The 16,593-nt window shown below is 43.2% G+C and overlaps 1 protein-coding gene across 2 annotated transcripts in view; it reads right to left on the bottom strand.

Moving 5' to 3' along the window:
- PLPPR1 (phospholipid phosphatase related 1) overlaps nucleotides 1-12,186 on the bottom strand; it is a 121,095-nt gene extending 108,909 nt beyond the window's left edge. The window contains exon 1 of one of the 2 annotated variants that reach the window (XM_068176520.1): nucleotides 11,925-12,186. The gene's annotated coding sequence lies outside the window, so the exon portion shown is untranslated. Of the gene's footprint in view, nucleotides 1-11,285; nucleotides 11,422-11,924 lie in introns of those variants that run through there. The other variant, XM_068176519.1, reaches the window with a different exon arrangement.
- Between the last annotated feature and the right edge of the window lie 4,407 nt (nucleotides 12,187-16,593).

Here is a 16,593-nt window from a genome sequence, read left to right as displayed (position 1 = left end):
CCTCTCCTCTCCTCTCCTCTCCTCTCCTCTCCTCTCCTCTCCTCTCCTCTCCTCTCCTCTCCTCTCCTCTCCTCTCCTCTCCTTCTCTATCTCCACTTTACATTATCATTTGCCTTCTCCCCTCTCACTAAAATCCCAGCTCTATCTGAGGTAACTTATACTCATCAAACACAGATATAGAGTGCATACATTAAATGCAGAGTTTTGCACAACTTTCAGCCTAAGAGCTACATCCTCCCAGCACCTCAGCAGCTGTTTTCAAGCTGTCACTGCTCAAATGTTCACCCATTGTTTACAGCAAACTGATAAAACAGGTCAGGAACTGCTTATGCTATACTAATGCAGAGGGAGAGAGAAGTCCTGAAAATTAGTTTCCAGTTTCCACATGTCACTCACTTGAACTGAAATACTTCCATTACCCACTGTGCTTAACAACTTATCAACAAAACCTTCTAGCAGAACAGCTGTTAGAAGGCTTAAAAGCAAAATAATTTTTAAAATTTTAAAATTTTACCAGTCTTGAGTCACTCATGGCTTGAACAAAACTTTGAGTCTCTCACTGAGGCCGTTAAGGCTTAAAAAAACCTCAAAAGGGGCAATTGCTACCAAGAATGCCTTAACTAATATTTCCCAGTAATCTCACTTCACTTTTCTGACATGATGCAGTGACTGAGGAAAAGTTTCAGCTTCCCCCTTCTGTCATCATCACAGGTAGATAAAACCAAAACTGTAAGACACAACGGCAAATTAGGATTGAGAAGACCAGTGTATTAAGGAAGGCCGAGGCTGGAAAGCTGAGTATCCAAGTAGGATGATCAGAGAACACCAGATTCCTCTGGTAACCAAGCTGGGAATAAATCTGAAAAGGACCTGATGCTTGCCCGACAGGCTGTTGAACACTTTGCTACTGAATACCTGTAAGGAAACAAACCCCAAAAGAGCTGCACAACTTGGATAATCACATTGATGTATTCATTTAAAGCAGAAAAAAACTGGAAGTTCTGGTACATTAAATGTTGTTGAGGAGGATGAAGGAAATGGACATGACTAGTTTGAATCCTGAAGTGCATACCCCACACATCTGCCTTGAGGGCAAAGAGTGTGGACAGAGGAGAGAAAAATGCTTTTTTTCTGTTACAAGATGACAGAGGAGATGATAAGGGACAAAGCACCACATAAAAAACCCATGCTAGTCTGAAGTCTGGGAGGACTCAGGTATCCTGATCTCCTTCATCTCTCTCTGCTTGTGAAGCCATTCATTGCCAATCAAAACCCATGCAGGCATTGGTACTACCATTTCACTGGGTCACAAGATGCACAAATCCCAAAATGTGCTCTTCTGTCCTGTGATGAGCTTTACCTGAAAAAGTACTCTCACTGTGCTCCCTCTGTTCTGATTAACATAACATTGACCGACTCATTCACCTTTTCTCGTAAAACAGTGTAGATTTCATTCCTGATTTCTATTTCCCTTGTTGAATGTTTTATAATAGAGATAAATAAATTAATGTTCCCCTTTAAACTTATTTTTTTAATTATCTGCATTGCTGACTGGCTTCTACTGAAGATCATCAAGCTAAATGGAACTCTACAAGCAATAATAATCGAATTTTGCTATGGCTATCCATACCTACTTTGAATAACAAGGAAGAAGAATGGTAATTTTAAAATTATTGCTTTTTGTTGATCCACAATACAGTAATATTTTTTAAAAATCATTCCACCTCACATCATTGCAAACAGCAAATGTGCCCTCCCTGGATTCCATGGTAAAATTTAGTATGAGACCTGTGTAATGGGATTTAAAGCTGAACAGCTGTTTTGCTAGCCCTCTATACCAGACAAACATCTTAGAACCAGGAACCAGCATGATCTCAGCAGGAATTTTGAAAGCAGAAAATACATATCAAAAGAATAATGAGTAGCCTCTCACTCAACAAATCACTCTGTTCTTTTGAAAATTACAGTTCTTTAAAGTACTCCTGTCTTTGGAACTCACATTGCTCACACTTAGAAGCCAATTTTCCTGCCCCACAAGAGGAGTAACGCCACCAAACATCTGCTCTCCGTTGAGTGAGTGCATTTTAGATCTGTGAAACCATTTCATTGAGTTATTCAGCCAAGAACCCCATGAATAACTTTGGACCAGATTAAGTCATCTTTCATGACTGTGAGATACATCCATCAGACTGAGTCTCTGACAGCAGCAGATATTGTCTCTGCTGTATAAATGAAGCCAAGGGAGTAATTCCTCTTAAGATAAATGAAGCCTTACCATTATAAAAGGATGGCAACATTAAGGAAGTATTATGAAGATGTTAGTTTCCCAAGAAGAAATGAAGAAGACAAGGTTGTATGCTTGCCAAGGTGATATGTGGTAAGCAAATGAAAACTTAAAGAAAGCCAACCAAGAAACAGTCTGACCTAAAACACTAGTCAAGTACAATTTCTAGTATCAGAAATGAACTTTTAAAAATGCTTAGGGAAGAAAAATGCAAATTTTGTCAGCAATTTTCTTGCTGCTAATGCCTAAGTCTACAATGAAAAAGTCAGTCCCTGTATGTGTTTAATCAACTTCACCACTGCCACAGTGTCCTGAGGAAAGCAGAATGTTCTCCCCTTTGGCTGTTACTCTTTCTTTGCAATGTTGCACCAGGCAGCTGAGCTGAGGCAGGAAGCGCTGTCCTAGGAGGGCACGGATATTGTGGACATTCAGCTGCTGCCAAGAGTGTGACCAGCAACAAAACAATTTCAAAGCAAACACCCCTCACAGTTCATCAGGGTGTAATGACCATGTGAGTGTTGATGCCATTGTGGACGTGGGTAATACAGATCTCAGTCATGTGATGAACAACATATTCCAACTTTTGGCCTATCTCCAGATCACCAGGGATGTACTAACATCCATCCGTAATTTAACTTTGTCTAACCTGAGATGGAATACTGTTTATGTAAACTACTAATTAAAACTATCTATAGTAATTATTCTCAAACATCAATTATCTGATAATTAAATTTTTTTTGAACACTGAAAGAAGGCTTATAGGGCTGCTGGGCTGCAAGACATTATGGAATGAGCTCCTTCTTGAAAAGGATTAATTGATGTCATAAGAGATTTGTTTTTCCTTTGAGCACCCCACTGCTGTTGATTCCAAAGACAAGAGCATTTGATTGGATAAATGACTGCAGATTAATTTCAGGTCATTATGTGCTGGAAAATACAGACTGCCATGCCAGGAGATGCAGAATCACTGCTATTAAAATATTAAAAAAATGTCAGTAAGTTTCTATACCATTTCCTTGACCCAAATATTCTTATTTAGAGAACAAAAATAGCAGGATAACAATGAGATCAATGCTATTTTACTCTTTTTTTTTTCTTTTTTTTTTTTTTTTTTTTTTTTTTTTTTTTTTTTTTTTTTTTGCCATTCCAGTCAGGGTCTCTTTCTGTCGCTATTTGTTCAGATTGACATTAATATTTCTTCATGCAAATAACTTATTAATTATTGCTATGGTGATTAGAAGTGAGGTCTGATATCATGCTTAGGCAACAAGATTGCTACAGGTTTTATAAAAAAATAGAGTGTCTTGATCTTCTATTTCAAAAACTGTTAGAGTGGCAGGAAAATCTGCCTTTGGTGGTCCTTTTTATGTAGGGATAAATGCAGTCACTTCCTGAGGCACCTCAGGCAATACTGAATAAATGCAATGCACCCACTTCACACTGCTGCTGCTCTGTGGAAGCCTAGCTGTGCTTTCTATTCTCTTAAGGGGCTGCTGAATCCAAAGGAAAGAGTAGCAGAAGAGCTGGGGAACACAATTTTGGTCAACAAATCTAGTAGGTAGTTTCAAAATTGAACTCTGGGTAAATACAATTACTGAAAGAAACTTCAACCCATAAAGAAATAAAAGTGATACAAAGAAAATAAAATATTTCAGTATATCTGAAATGACACCCTATTTTCCTCCTGTTAGCAAGAAAATCAGCTTCTAGCTTCGGTGAACCCAAAATAATTTTCTTCCCAGCTCCTGGTTATTTCCATCAGTGAAGCACAAACTCATGAAATTCTCTCTAAATATCCAAATGAACACAGAAATACACACAATCAGAATTAGCAGACACAGGGGTCCTTCACTAGATCCTTAATTTGTTTTTCTCCTTCAAACTCCACATTCCTTCTCTAGATTCCAAAGTCAAAAGTAGAATCTTCTCTGTCAAATTCACGGTGCTAACACAACACAGAAAAACAGATAAACCCTTGCACCCTCAACTGGAAACAAACAAAATAAACAACCCTCACTCCCAATAATGCTATTCAAAGTGGTATATAATTTTATGGTTGCAATTTTAAGTAAACATAAAACAAGATCTCAAAAGAAACAGCCCTACAGAAAAAAATGAAAATGCTTAATATTTGTGCTCAATATTTTGGGCCAAAACTTTTCAAATTTGAGCAATTTCTGGCAGAAATCGGTATGTTGCAGAATTTTATTTTGCTATGGAAACTGCCTGAATAAGAGAAACAAAGCCATAGACCAACCATTTCTAGTCAAAACTTCCTCCTCTCTCATGCAAATCATACAAGTCCTCGAACAGCTTCTCTTTAAACATCATATCCTGCAACACAGGCACAGCATTTCTCGCTGAACACCTGTGAATTAGTAATATTCTGCAACTGCCTTGTGTGATCTGTGAGCGGACACAAGTGGTGCCCAGGCAGCTCCCCAGCCCCGAGAGCTGAGCCCGTGGTTGTCCAGGAGCCACCTCTGATGTGGATTACACCTCCTATGGGACACGGGCAGCAGGGCGTGGCCTTTAGTCACCTCAGCATCGCTGTTACAGCTCCTTTACAAAGCTCAAGCTGAGTATCACCAAACCCCTAATTTCCTTTCCTTCCACAGCTGCTGCTGTCCTTATCTAACCTCAGGTACCGGAGCATTTCTGAGCTGTTTCTGCGATGTTTGGGTCACTGGCTGCATGCGCTGGGGCGTGCACCAGGGCAGCAGCAGATGTACTGTGTGTGACAGCCCCACACAAACAATGGCCTCTCTCCCCTCACAGCTGCAGCGGTGCCTGAAATGATTATGTACAAATGATTTGTCTCGTGCGTTTTTGGCAGCCTTACAATATGCTAGCCACACAGTAGTAATGTGGTGGCCACAACCCATGACACACCTCTAGCTTTCCCAAAACTACAGGCTGCGCCAAAGGGCTGTCCTCTGTCTGATGCTCATCAGCACAGAAAACCAACCTGCAACCATGAAGCCAGGAGACCACTTAATGGCTGGAATGGATGATCTTACAGGCCTTTTCCAGCCTCAGTGGCTTTATGATTCTATGTCTGCATTCAGAGTACATAGCCTGTGCAGCCAGCAGATAGTAAGGTCTCAGTGAAAGCCTCAGGAAGCTGGGTATTTCTTGAGTGGCACTTCATTTTTCTGGTATTTGATCTGCTGAAAGACACTACCTGCTTGTGATGGCTTTCATGACTGGCAAATTGTGTTATATCTTCTCACGTCTTTCGAAATAGCATTCAGTGTATTCTCAAGGTAACTGAGAACAATTTGTGTGAGTGATGCAAGGATGTGAAACCTTCATCAGTTTGTGGCTTACATTTGCATTGTGGAGAACTGAAATTCCCTTGACTCAGGCCAGTGTTTGAAGTATAATGCTGGAGACTGGTTTCTTCTGCCTGACCTGGTCCTGCTTTTAAGAAACATACCCACTATCACCATATATTTTTTAAGGTGGAGCCCATTCTACCAGCAATTCAAATTCCTGAATACTCCAGTTGTTACAATGATCCAGTGACACGTAATTTTTCACACCCAGTTCCTTAAAATATGTTCCACTTTTAACCGAGATGGATTACAACCAGAAGTTCTGCAATCTAGCAAAGGTTTGAGCCACTTGACATCTCCCTAAGTCACACCAAAGTGATCTGCACACGCTCCTGTTCAGCACATGTGTGTTTTTCCTGCTGATCAACAGCATTCCCAGCACACTGAATAGCAAGACACCTCGTCAGGTGTCTCCTTCAAAAGCACTGTTGTGCTCAGAGTAATCTGTGGGCATGGTCCTTACAAAGAAACAAAAGACATTTGGGGACACTTTGCTACAAATGGCATTTGGGGGCAGTCTGCAGGGCTGTTACCTGACAGCCCTGTATTTTGTAGGCTGTCCTGCTCTTGTCCTGCTTCTCCTCAGGTCTGCTTGCTGACCATGGCACATCATGGGGTAGGAGATCTCCTAGCACAGGAGACCATGAGCTTGTACAGCAGGTTTGCTCTGTGAGAGGCAAGACTCCTTCACAAGACTGTGTAAATTCTAAATTGTTCTTCTGACTTAATTTATCCAAATTGCCATCACAACAGTGTTATTCTGACAGGGTAATGAGTGTATTTCATCAGTATTACAAGCAATCTTTGAGCACAAAAGAGAGTGATTTAGGTGTTCTAGAGAAGAAAACGCATCCTTTTACAACTACTCTTCATTTTTCCAATACGTTGCCTTTCTCTCATAACTTATTCTCATGGGATGCTCTAAAAATCCCAGTTGCATTATACAAAGTTATATTTTTCAAGTTTCTTGCAAAATATCTCAGTTAATTAAGAACAAATAGCTTAGTTTCTCTTCACATTTTACTAACTGTCCCCCTCCACACACAATGAATGGAACAAAGTCTAGAACAAGCAGAAAAACAAGTTACCATAGAAGAGCTACCAGCAATTACTCACTAAATACAATAAATTATTGTATATCTGGAAATTAAATGTACTTCATTTTGTTGTCACTGAGTATTTTACAAGCGTGGGTGACAAAAGAACAGAGCAGAATACAAATGTGGTACAATTGCCTCTTGCAGTGTCTGTGTTTCCACTGAAGTTGGATTTTTTTTCTCCTCTTTTCCTTTTGACAAATTTAAACTGATGGATGGTGAAGCAGGATTCTGATTAACTGGAGCCTCAGTTAAGCAGCAAAAAGCAGCAGTACAAACATCCTGAAATTTCACACTGCAATCTCATGCTCCTGTTTGAGCAACTCAATAGAGCGAGCGGCTCTTCTAAGAGGGTCCAACCCTCAGTTTCTGTAGAAACCTGTCAACTTTGAGAGGCATTCAGGTCCACTCACATGAGAGTCTGCCAGGGCCAACCAGGCATGAGATTCAGACATGTTTCTGGAGACTTATATGTCATCTGTCTTCAGACAGGAATTAAGCTATATTTTTCAATTGTGCAGAGCTCAATTTCAAAATCAGTTCCGCCCTCTGAGGTTGTAACAGTGGACTTAGAGCTATTAAGAGAGTTGCTGTCTTGCAGGCATTTGCCATGATTTCTGTAAAACCTCTTTGTCTTCAATGGCATGAGCCATTATTGATAAATGTTGCTCCCCCATTGGATAACTTTTCTGAGCAAAGGATCAGCCTTCCACTGTGCTAGAGCACAGCAAAGAGAAAATAAAGTCAAAGAAGTCATGTATTGTCAAGGCTATTTAAACAAATGGCTTAAAGGAGTAGAGGATGTGTGGCAGTGTGGCACACTGTATGGTCTTGAATAACACTGACACCCTCTAAACGAGAAAAGCAGAAACCATACTTCAAAAGCAAAGGATAGCCAAGCACCACAGCTAACTTTAAACCTCTATCTAGCAGACACACTTGTGTTATTTGGCAATGAGTGGCATGACTTTACAGTTTATGCTGGCCTTCAGATCTCTAGAGGAGATGTTAAATCAATGATCAGCATGTTTCTGCACATAGATCTGTCTTGAAGCTAATTCTTGTTCTGCTTAAGATAACACAGCACAAATCTTTCAGGAATATGGATCAAAACACTGTCTTATACATATAAGCCCATTCTGTCCCCACTCCTCTACCTGTGGCCATCCACTTCTGACTAATTAAGTTCTTGATCAATCCCGTACAACTTTCACCATAACCAGAAAGTATGGCAGGTCCACAACCCATTCCACATGCTCTTATGGGATGTCGTGTACCCTACACTAATGAAGCTTGACCCTTTTGAAATAAAATACAGAAAAAACACTTGGGTAAGGAAAGTTATCTTGTACTTCAAGAGGTTGGACAGACATTGGTCCACTTGCTTATTAGGGAAAAAAGTAGTGCAACAAGTCAACTATAGGAACGACGCTATCCTCCATTCTCTAGACTGTGTGGAATTGCCCCATCACTGTTACATGTGATTAATAGAATCATAGGGTTGCAAGGGACCTTTAAACACGATCTACTTGCAAACCTTCTGCTATGAGAAGGGACACTTTGCACTAGAGCAGATTGCTCAGTGGCCTTGAACACTTCCAGGTATGAGACATTCACAACTCTGGGCAACCTGTTCCAGTGCCTCCCCATCCTCAGAGTAAAGGTTTTTTCTTCTAAAATCTAATTAAACCTACCCTCTTTCTATTTGAAGCCATTCTCCCCTATCCTGTCACTACATACTTTTGTAAAGACATCTGGTTGCTTACAACACAGGCTCTGTTATGACAGGTACAGGCTACCAATACAGCAGTTTTCCAAAAAGGGAGAAAACAGGTGAATGTTGACCCCATATCTAACAACCCAGATAATGCTTATTCAGAATAGATAGTAGAAGTCAGATTCTGTAGCCTCTCCTTTTCAGCCCCATGTCCATCCAATAGATGTTGATGGTAGCACAATTTTTACAAAAGCATGAGATTTTCAAAATCAGGACATGCATTGTAGTGCGACAAGCAACAGTGCCCCTCACAATGGGTCTCTCAGCGGCTGCCAAGCAAACATTTCTGAAAAGTACCATTGAAAAGCAAGTTTCACTGTGGATATGCAAACCTAGCAAACAACACCTTAATAGAGAAGAGAGAACATGTGAGTGAGCTATAGCACCAACTCTGCACACCAATGGCAATAAACATGCTGGTCATTATTTCTGTGTTTAGGCTCCATCCAAACATTTATCTGTTAAAAACTCCAAGAGCTTTAGGTGTTCTTCAGAAAACAACTGGGTTTTCAAATTGATGTTGGCACTCAGTCTTTTCAGTGGTAAGATTAAAAACAAAACAAAAAAACCCAAAATCAAACCAAACCTAACCATTTAAAAAAATGCCCTGTTATGATACAGGGCTAAGTCTGAAGAATTCGAAGTAACATCAAGTGAGGCTATCTGAAGAGCATGGAATTCCTCCAGGGCTGGAAAATTCAAAGCACAGAGCATCACTTACATCCAGGCAGAGACATAGCAGACACTATGCAGCAGGCTCTAGAGAACTAACCTCTCAGCTGCCAAACAGAGAACAGAACTGAACTGATTTAACTCACATGAGAATCTCACCTGGGAAGCCATGAGTCTAAAACATGGCAAAGATTTCAAAGGAAGTCATAACCTGGGGTGTCCTCACTTACTCACTTCCTACGAAATAAGCATTCTGGTTTCAGACACTCAGAACAAGGTGGCACAGCTGATTTCACCACCCTTGTGTGTAAACTAGTAGAGAATTGACCAGGTATCACAGACTTGCTGGGCACAAACCAGGATAGAGTGAAAAGACAAGTACATAAATCTTCTGGCATTAGCGCTACAGAATTTTTCTTTGTTCCACCTTTATTTTGAGGAAACAAAGATGGGGGGAAATAATATTGAAGGCGGATCTTACTCTTGAAGAGTCACCAACTGAAAAAGTTTCTTTCACCATAACTTTGGCCAGTACACATAGGACAGCATTAGTGGAAAAAAGAAATGTTTTTTAAAGCACTGCTTATATGTAGCTGTTTTCCATTAGAGAAGTTTGCACATTTTGAGGGTCTAGTGCCACAATAACTGACAATTCCACAATAAAATCCCGAAGTGATATTCTCAATAGCTCCTCATGAACACAATTGGAAAAACAAATGTCCTCCATGCTGTTTTATTATCCACACAACTGCAAGATATTTGTGGCTGCAGAAAGTATTAAGAAGAAAAACTAGAGCACAAGAAAGTAGGCTAATCAGTTCAACATACTATCTGATGGAATTAATAATTATAGATATGTCTGCCAATTTTAAAAAACTCACAAACAACAAAGTACAATGGTAGGTAGACTCTTACCATTGAACAAAGAGGCAGGGAAGAGTGAGCAAAGAAAAAAAAAATTACAACCAAAGATGGGAAAGAAAATTGAGGTACAGTACTAAATAAAAAATCAACTGAAAATAGGAAGTCTCCTTCTGCTATGAACTCTCTCAACTCAGACAAAATGTCTCCAGTTACAGACCAAGCAAAAGGTTCTGTAACTGAGCAGATGTGATGACACAACTGAAGAATTAAGGATATGGCTCCCTACTAGTTCTTTCTCTCCTCTGATGTCTCACCAATGAGAAAAAAAAAATATTTTCTTTATTGTGTGTTGAAATAGGTTAATAAGCATCAACATACAGTACAGTTCTGACCAGATTCCTGTAGTAATTCTACATGTGGATACTTATACATTTGAAAAAATTCACATCCACTGTATAAAAGGAGAAATGTCACTTGATATCATCCTTGCTGACACATGTTTGTTTAGTTATCTTTTTCAGCATCACTGGTTTTCTACCCAGAGTGGGCAAAAGCCAACATTGAAATATGCCACGTGAGAGCCAACAATGAAAGGAAGGAATACAAATAAATATGGGAGGGTAGTAAGGAGCTGTTGTCATAGTTCCCAGTGCTTGACAGATTCTCAGGTGATGTAAATTTTGTCCTTTTTTCTCCCCTGTGTCAAGCCTTGAAAGCAGATTCTCTTCCTGTACAGTGTATTCAGATTTACCTGTAGACAAATGCATAAAGGACTGCCCCCAAGGTCTTACCAGTCTTTATTTTCAGAAACAACCAACCTAAACATCAGACCTGAGAGCAGCAGAGATGACTTAAAAGAGAGGGAGGTCCACAGCAATATCCTCAGATTGAACGGGATCCTGAAATTTAAAGGCTGAGGGGAATCACACTAAGTAGCCTCAGCCTCAGAGGTAACCCCTTCTGCAGTAGCTCCTATGGAAACCTACCTTCCGAAAGCAGGCACAAAACCCCCATTGTACAAGAACGAAAGGTTTAAAAAAACACTCAGTCTTGTGCCCAAGTAGGAACAGGCAGAAATCTGTGCAAAGAGACATAATCTCTGTTTTTTCTCACCATGCCCACCTCATTTGCATTAGAGGGGATGTCTGTTGGGGTCCCTGCTCTGTCCCAGGTGCCTTCACGTCCCACAAAAGACCACACTGCATGCAGGACGAGCGCTGTTACTCTGACACATTTATTTCTCAAGTACTCACCCACAAGGAGCTAGAGAACTACTGTACAACCTTAGAGCTTGGAAATCTCATCTCTCTACCTGCAAGCTGTCATTGACAGCTGATCAAAATGCCTGCATTTCTCTCCTTTCCCCACCACGGAGGTTTTGCAGAGCTGCAAAAAGACCGAGTGTCAGGGGTCTCTCAAAGCATCCAAACCTGACAGGGACATCGCACACGGTGACATTTTAGCATCTGCTCCAAAGCATCTCTCCCCGCATGCGGCGCGTCCATCACGCCCTGCTGCCGCCGCCGCAGCCTCCCCCCGAACTGCAGCCCATCCGCATGGCCCCGCGGCTCGGCAGCACCGGAGGCAGAACCTTTTGCCGGGAGGGGTTCTCGGGGGTGTTCCCGGGAGGAATCCCGAGGGAAAGGGCGGGAGAAGGTCCACTCAGCACCTGTCATGGGAAAAGCGGCGATGCCCCCGCGTCGCTCCCGCCATCCTCGACACCGACCCACCGCATCCCGCATCCTGCATCCCGGCCCGCTCTGCAGCACGGCGCGGGGAAGCCTCCGCCTCCGCCTCCGCCTCGCCTCGCCCCGGCCCCCGCCACCCCCCGCAGCCCCCTTGTCTGCCGGTCCCGCACGGGCATCCCCCGCCGGGCCCCCGGCCCCGCTCACCCCGCGGTGCGGCGGCCCCGCTACGGGCGGTGGTCTCCGGGAGGGCGGGCGGGCAGAGCTCGCCGGCCGAGCATCGTGGTCCGCCCTCCGTCGCGGCGGGGAGGGCCGGCTCCGGGACTCCCTCCCTGCGCCGCCTGCTTCCTCGTCCTCCTCGCCCCTTCCCGCCTGGATTCCCCGCAACGCTGCCCGGAGGAGAACAGGCTCAGCTCCCTCCCTCCGCCGGTATTCCTCTGCTTTCCCGGGCACCGGACCCGGCTCCAGCCCCCGCCTGGCGGCGGGGTGGAGGGTGGGGACAGGGGCCGGCCAGGAGGGGCGGGCAGAAGGGAGGTGGGGGAGAGTGGGACCCCCAGAGCCGCCGCGATTTGCCAGCTCTGCTTCTTCCCCGGGGCTGTCCCCTCCGTGTGGGCAGAAGCAGGTTCCGGCGTCCGGGGACATCGCTACCTGTCCTCGGCGGTGGTCGGCGGACTCTGGAGGCAGTCGGACATCTCTCCCGGTTGCTCCTGCCCCAGTCCCTCCTTGGGGAACACGATGCCCCGGGGGCTTCGCCGGCATCACGGCAGCAAGACTGCATCGGGGGCAAAGGGATGCGGTCTGGGTGACCCGCAGCGGTGTTGGTGCTCTAAAATCCCGGGATACCCTGGGTTAGAGGAGCCTTGCAGCCTGGAGCAGAGGTGTGACAGTGGGGTGGGATGCAGGTCCTGTTCCAGGCGTTGGCCCCGCTGGCGTGCCTCCTTCCCCATGCCTCATGCAGGGCACCGGGCAGGACTGCAACGCTGCTGCACGGTGGTGTTGTCCTGAACCCTAAAGGTATCCATGGCCCTGGATAGGTCCACCTGGGAGCTACCAGGATACTGAACTCATGGTATCCAACAGAACCCTGTCCTCAACAAACTGCCTTAAGGCACTCAGAACGCAAGGAGTGGAGCTTGTGCTTTCTCAGTCTTAGGCTCAGATTTGCCTCCAACTCACAGATGTGTTTCTGTAACTAAGAATGCTACCACCCCAATTACATTCCAGCTAAATTCCTAGTTGGCAGGGCAAAGAAATAAGTGACCCAAGAGTTACTCTACTGCAAATGAGCACAGAGCCCTGGCTTCCCACAAGTGTGTGGCATGTTCTTGTAAATATGCCTTAAGTGTAAAACTGGAAAAAAAAATAGCACCCACAAGCTAGAGTAAATCATGCCAACATAATTTTTATCTGTGGATCAATGGAATTTAATTCCTCAGTTGCCAAGATACGTTGCAGAACTGGTTTTGGGTATTTATTATTCCACCATTTCATGGACAGGGTGCCCTGTGCCACATGGCAGTGAGGTGACTTGCCAGAGATCACCACTACACCCAGATTGCGTGCGACCAGTGTGGACCATGGGCCACATGGACAGAGGAGCGCAGCCAGATGAGTAGTGCAGAGTTATTCACTGAAGGTTTGAGAAGCGTTAAGTTTTGTCTGCTGCAATGCAGAGGAAAACATTTGCGTATCCAAAGCCCTTTTCCTTTGAAAGACACCAGGAGCATAGGCACAGCCCACTGAAGGATGAGAGGTATCTGTTCATTTAAGCCGTGCAACAGCATCAGTAGCTTTGGTCTGGTCATACCCAATGATTGGTATTTACCCAAGAGATCAGTCAAATTGCATTAATTTCAGGAATGACAGCGTGGAAACTTAACATGAGAATGTCTTTCTTGCAGCTTTCCATCCCTGCAGTATCATTGTTTCTTCCATTGTTTCTCTCCGAAAGAGGCATCTACTGTCCTTGGTGGATGTAGAGGAGGCAAAGCAAAGCACTCACATACCTTTCTGCTCTTTCCCCACTTTACATCATCACCAAGCTAGTAGAAGCAGAGCATGAAGGCATGATTTGTTTCCTCTTGCTTTTTGTTCATATGGATTTCAGACCCACTTGTCATTTTGGGGAAGCTCAGCTGGGCATGAGGTTTTCTTTCCTAGTGTCGTTACTGTGTGGCTTTTGTGGAGCTACAGCAGTAGCAACAAAGGCTATTTTTAGCATAAAGTAGGCCAGGCAGTTCCAGAAGATGTATTAATAGGAAGAACATTTCAGAACAAAACAAGCAAACAAGAGAAAACAAACTGAGAAGTGTAAACACAAATAATCTTTTACCAGAAGCAATTGCTAAATAGTAAATATGAGGAGCAGCACCCTCTGTGTCAGAGGACGTGACCCTACCCCATAGCAAACAAATGAATGAAGTCTCTCATCAATATGTGTTACCTGCAGAACAATCAAAGCACCATGCACCTGGAGTGTGATTTTTAGAGATGCCCAGTTTGTCAGATTGAGGTATGCATTTGTTTCCCAGAAAAAGCATGCCTAGCCTGGAAGTTTAAATAAATATTAATCTCATTCTCAGAGATCACTACACATTTATGTTTTGAATCAGTGTGTAGCTGGTACCCAAAGTGTGTTGCCCAACTTGCTGAGAGAATTCACGCCCACGTTTGTAGTGAAATTCTGTGGGCAATGTGCAGCTCTCTGCAGTAGGCAGAAAAGAGGCAAGGATGTGTACTGTAGGAGAAAGATTCATATTTTGCTGCTAAAAGCAACAAATCTTAGTTTTCGATCAATGCTATTTCAGTAGGAGGCATAGTTATCTGTCATCTCCTTTATCCTTGCTGGAGTTTGAAGACTGGATTGCAACAATTCAGCAGTCTGTAAATCTTTGTGGAAGAATAAGTGCAGCAACATTCATCACAGACGTGTACTTGCCTACTTGCCATATGGACTTATAGGGCTGGGTTTTACCTTTTTTTTTTTTTTTTTTTTTTTTTTTAATGTCTGGTAGTAGTTGGGTATCTTTTTTCCATTAGATGTTCCAGTAAGACATCTCACATTCTGACTCTTGTCACAGCCATTCCACTGAAGCCAGTTGCAGAACTTGCTGAATGCTGTTTGCTTGCCTGAGTGTTTGGGTAGATGCAATCCAGGACAATCTGTGTCACCACAATCATATGTTACTCCATCAAGTATTGCAGTAGGATGCTTGTAGTGACAACATAAGTGTTTGCTATATACAGCCTGCATTTGCTTGCTGCTAATTTTGTGAGACAATTTCTTCAAAAAGCAGAAAGAATCAGCACTTTTTGCTTTATTTCTCTAATTGACAAGTGCATCTCTGTGTCCCCATCTGATTTTTTCCACAGCGTGTGAATACATACAAACTTTCAGATTAAGTGATGTCAGAATTTAGTGCATAAGAATTCAGCCTAAGGCCTCACAGTTACTACCTGTCCATAAATTTGCCCTGATGGTCTTTTCAGTTGCAAAAGTATAGACTTTTTTTGCATAGATTTTGAATGCACATCAACTTCTAAGTGTTTCACTATTTCACAGAACAGCCACACCTAATTCAAGCCCACACTTCTTGATGCACAGAGCAAGAAAATGACAACATACATATGCACAGACCAGAATGCAGCTGGAGGATTTGTGTACAAGCCATAGAGGTGAAAAGTTTACAACCAACACAACAAAAAAATAGTTTTAGGACTAATTTGGGGATTTTTTTAAAGCTGAATACATTCTGTCTAAGAACACTGCACTTACTTAATTATCTTTGCCACATGCTTGTCAGGCAGCAATGACTGATTGCCAATTCTACTCCTGCCTGAGCAAAATTAGGATACAAGTCTGCAAAGAACCTAAAGCTAAGCGTGTGATAGTGATGCCAGGTCAGGTGTCACTCTGGAGAGCAGGGGCTGACTGCTACAGAGCTGGCAGCGAATTCATGCTGGGCAGATTGGTTTTCACTATGCTTTATTTTCTCCTGCTGTCTTGAAATGACATTGCACGCACATCCCTAATTGCTAGCCAGAGACTTAATCATACCACTGTTTTGGTGACAGATGTTCCTGGTTAAGGAAATGCAGTACACTTAATTGTGTAAGTCACTGTAATCTCAATAGCAGAGCACATTGCTGTGTTGTAGAAACACAGAATGGTTTGGGTTGTAGGAGACTTTTAAAACCATCCTGTTTCAATCCCACTACCATGGGCAAGTTTAGCTTTTACTAGACCTGGTTTCTCAGCTGTAGTACTAAAGTCTCTTAAAATCCAGATTTACATGTTTACTTTCTATCACAGACAGAAAAATCAGTTTTTCTAATATCTGAGGGGGCCTCAGTATGCCACCATTGTATGTGGAAAATTCCCAAGGGGCTAGGAAGGAAGCAGCATCTGACTGGATGTGAAATCCCAAATCAGGCACTTGGCCAGGCTGCAGAGGCACCATAAGAAGTGGTGAATATCCTATCCTTGGAAACATTCAAGGTCAGGCTGGGCACAGTACTGAGTAAACTGATCAAATTGATCGTGTCTCTGTGCAAGGCAAGGGGGTTAGAAGGAAGTGGCCCTTAAAGGTCCATTCCCATCCAAACCATTCTGAGATTCTGTAAGCCTGTCTTCGCAGCAGCCAGGCTGAGAGGCCAAGCCCACCTGAGTTGAACAGTAGCCCAGGCAAGCCTCTCACGAGTAACTATGAGTGACCTGTCAAATTGCCAAAGTCCTGAAATAGGTCACGAACGCTTTCAGCCAGACTAATAGTCTCCCAGCCACTGCAGTCTGTGGTGGAATGCTGCTCTGACCTGGGGAGAAGACATAGTAGCAGAGAAGCATCAAGGATTTCCTCTCACTCTTTGCAGACGAGGC

Source organism: Anomalospiza imberbis, chromosome Z (genome assembly GCF_031753505.1).
Source record: "Anomalospiza imberbis isolate Cuckoo-Finch-1a 21T00152 chromosome Z, ASM3175350v1, whole genome shotgun sequence".
Lineage (NCBI taxonomy): Eukaryota > Metazoa > Chordata > Aves > Passeriformes > Viduidae > Anomalospiza > Anomalospiza imberbis.
This window is presented reverse-complemented; position numbering and strand designations above follow the sequence as displayed.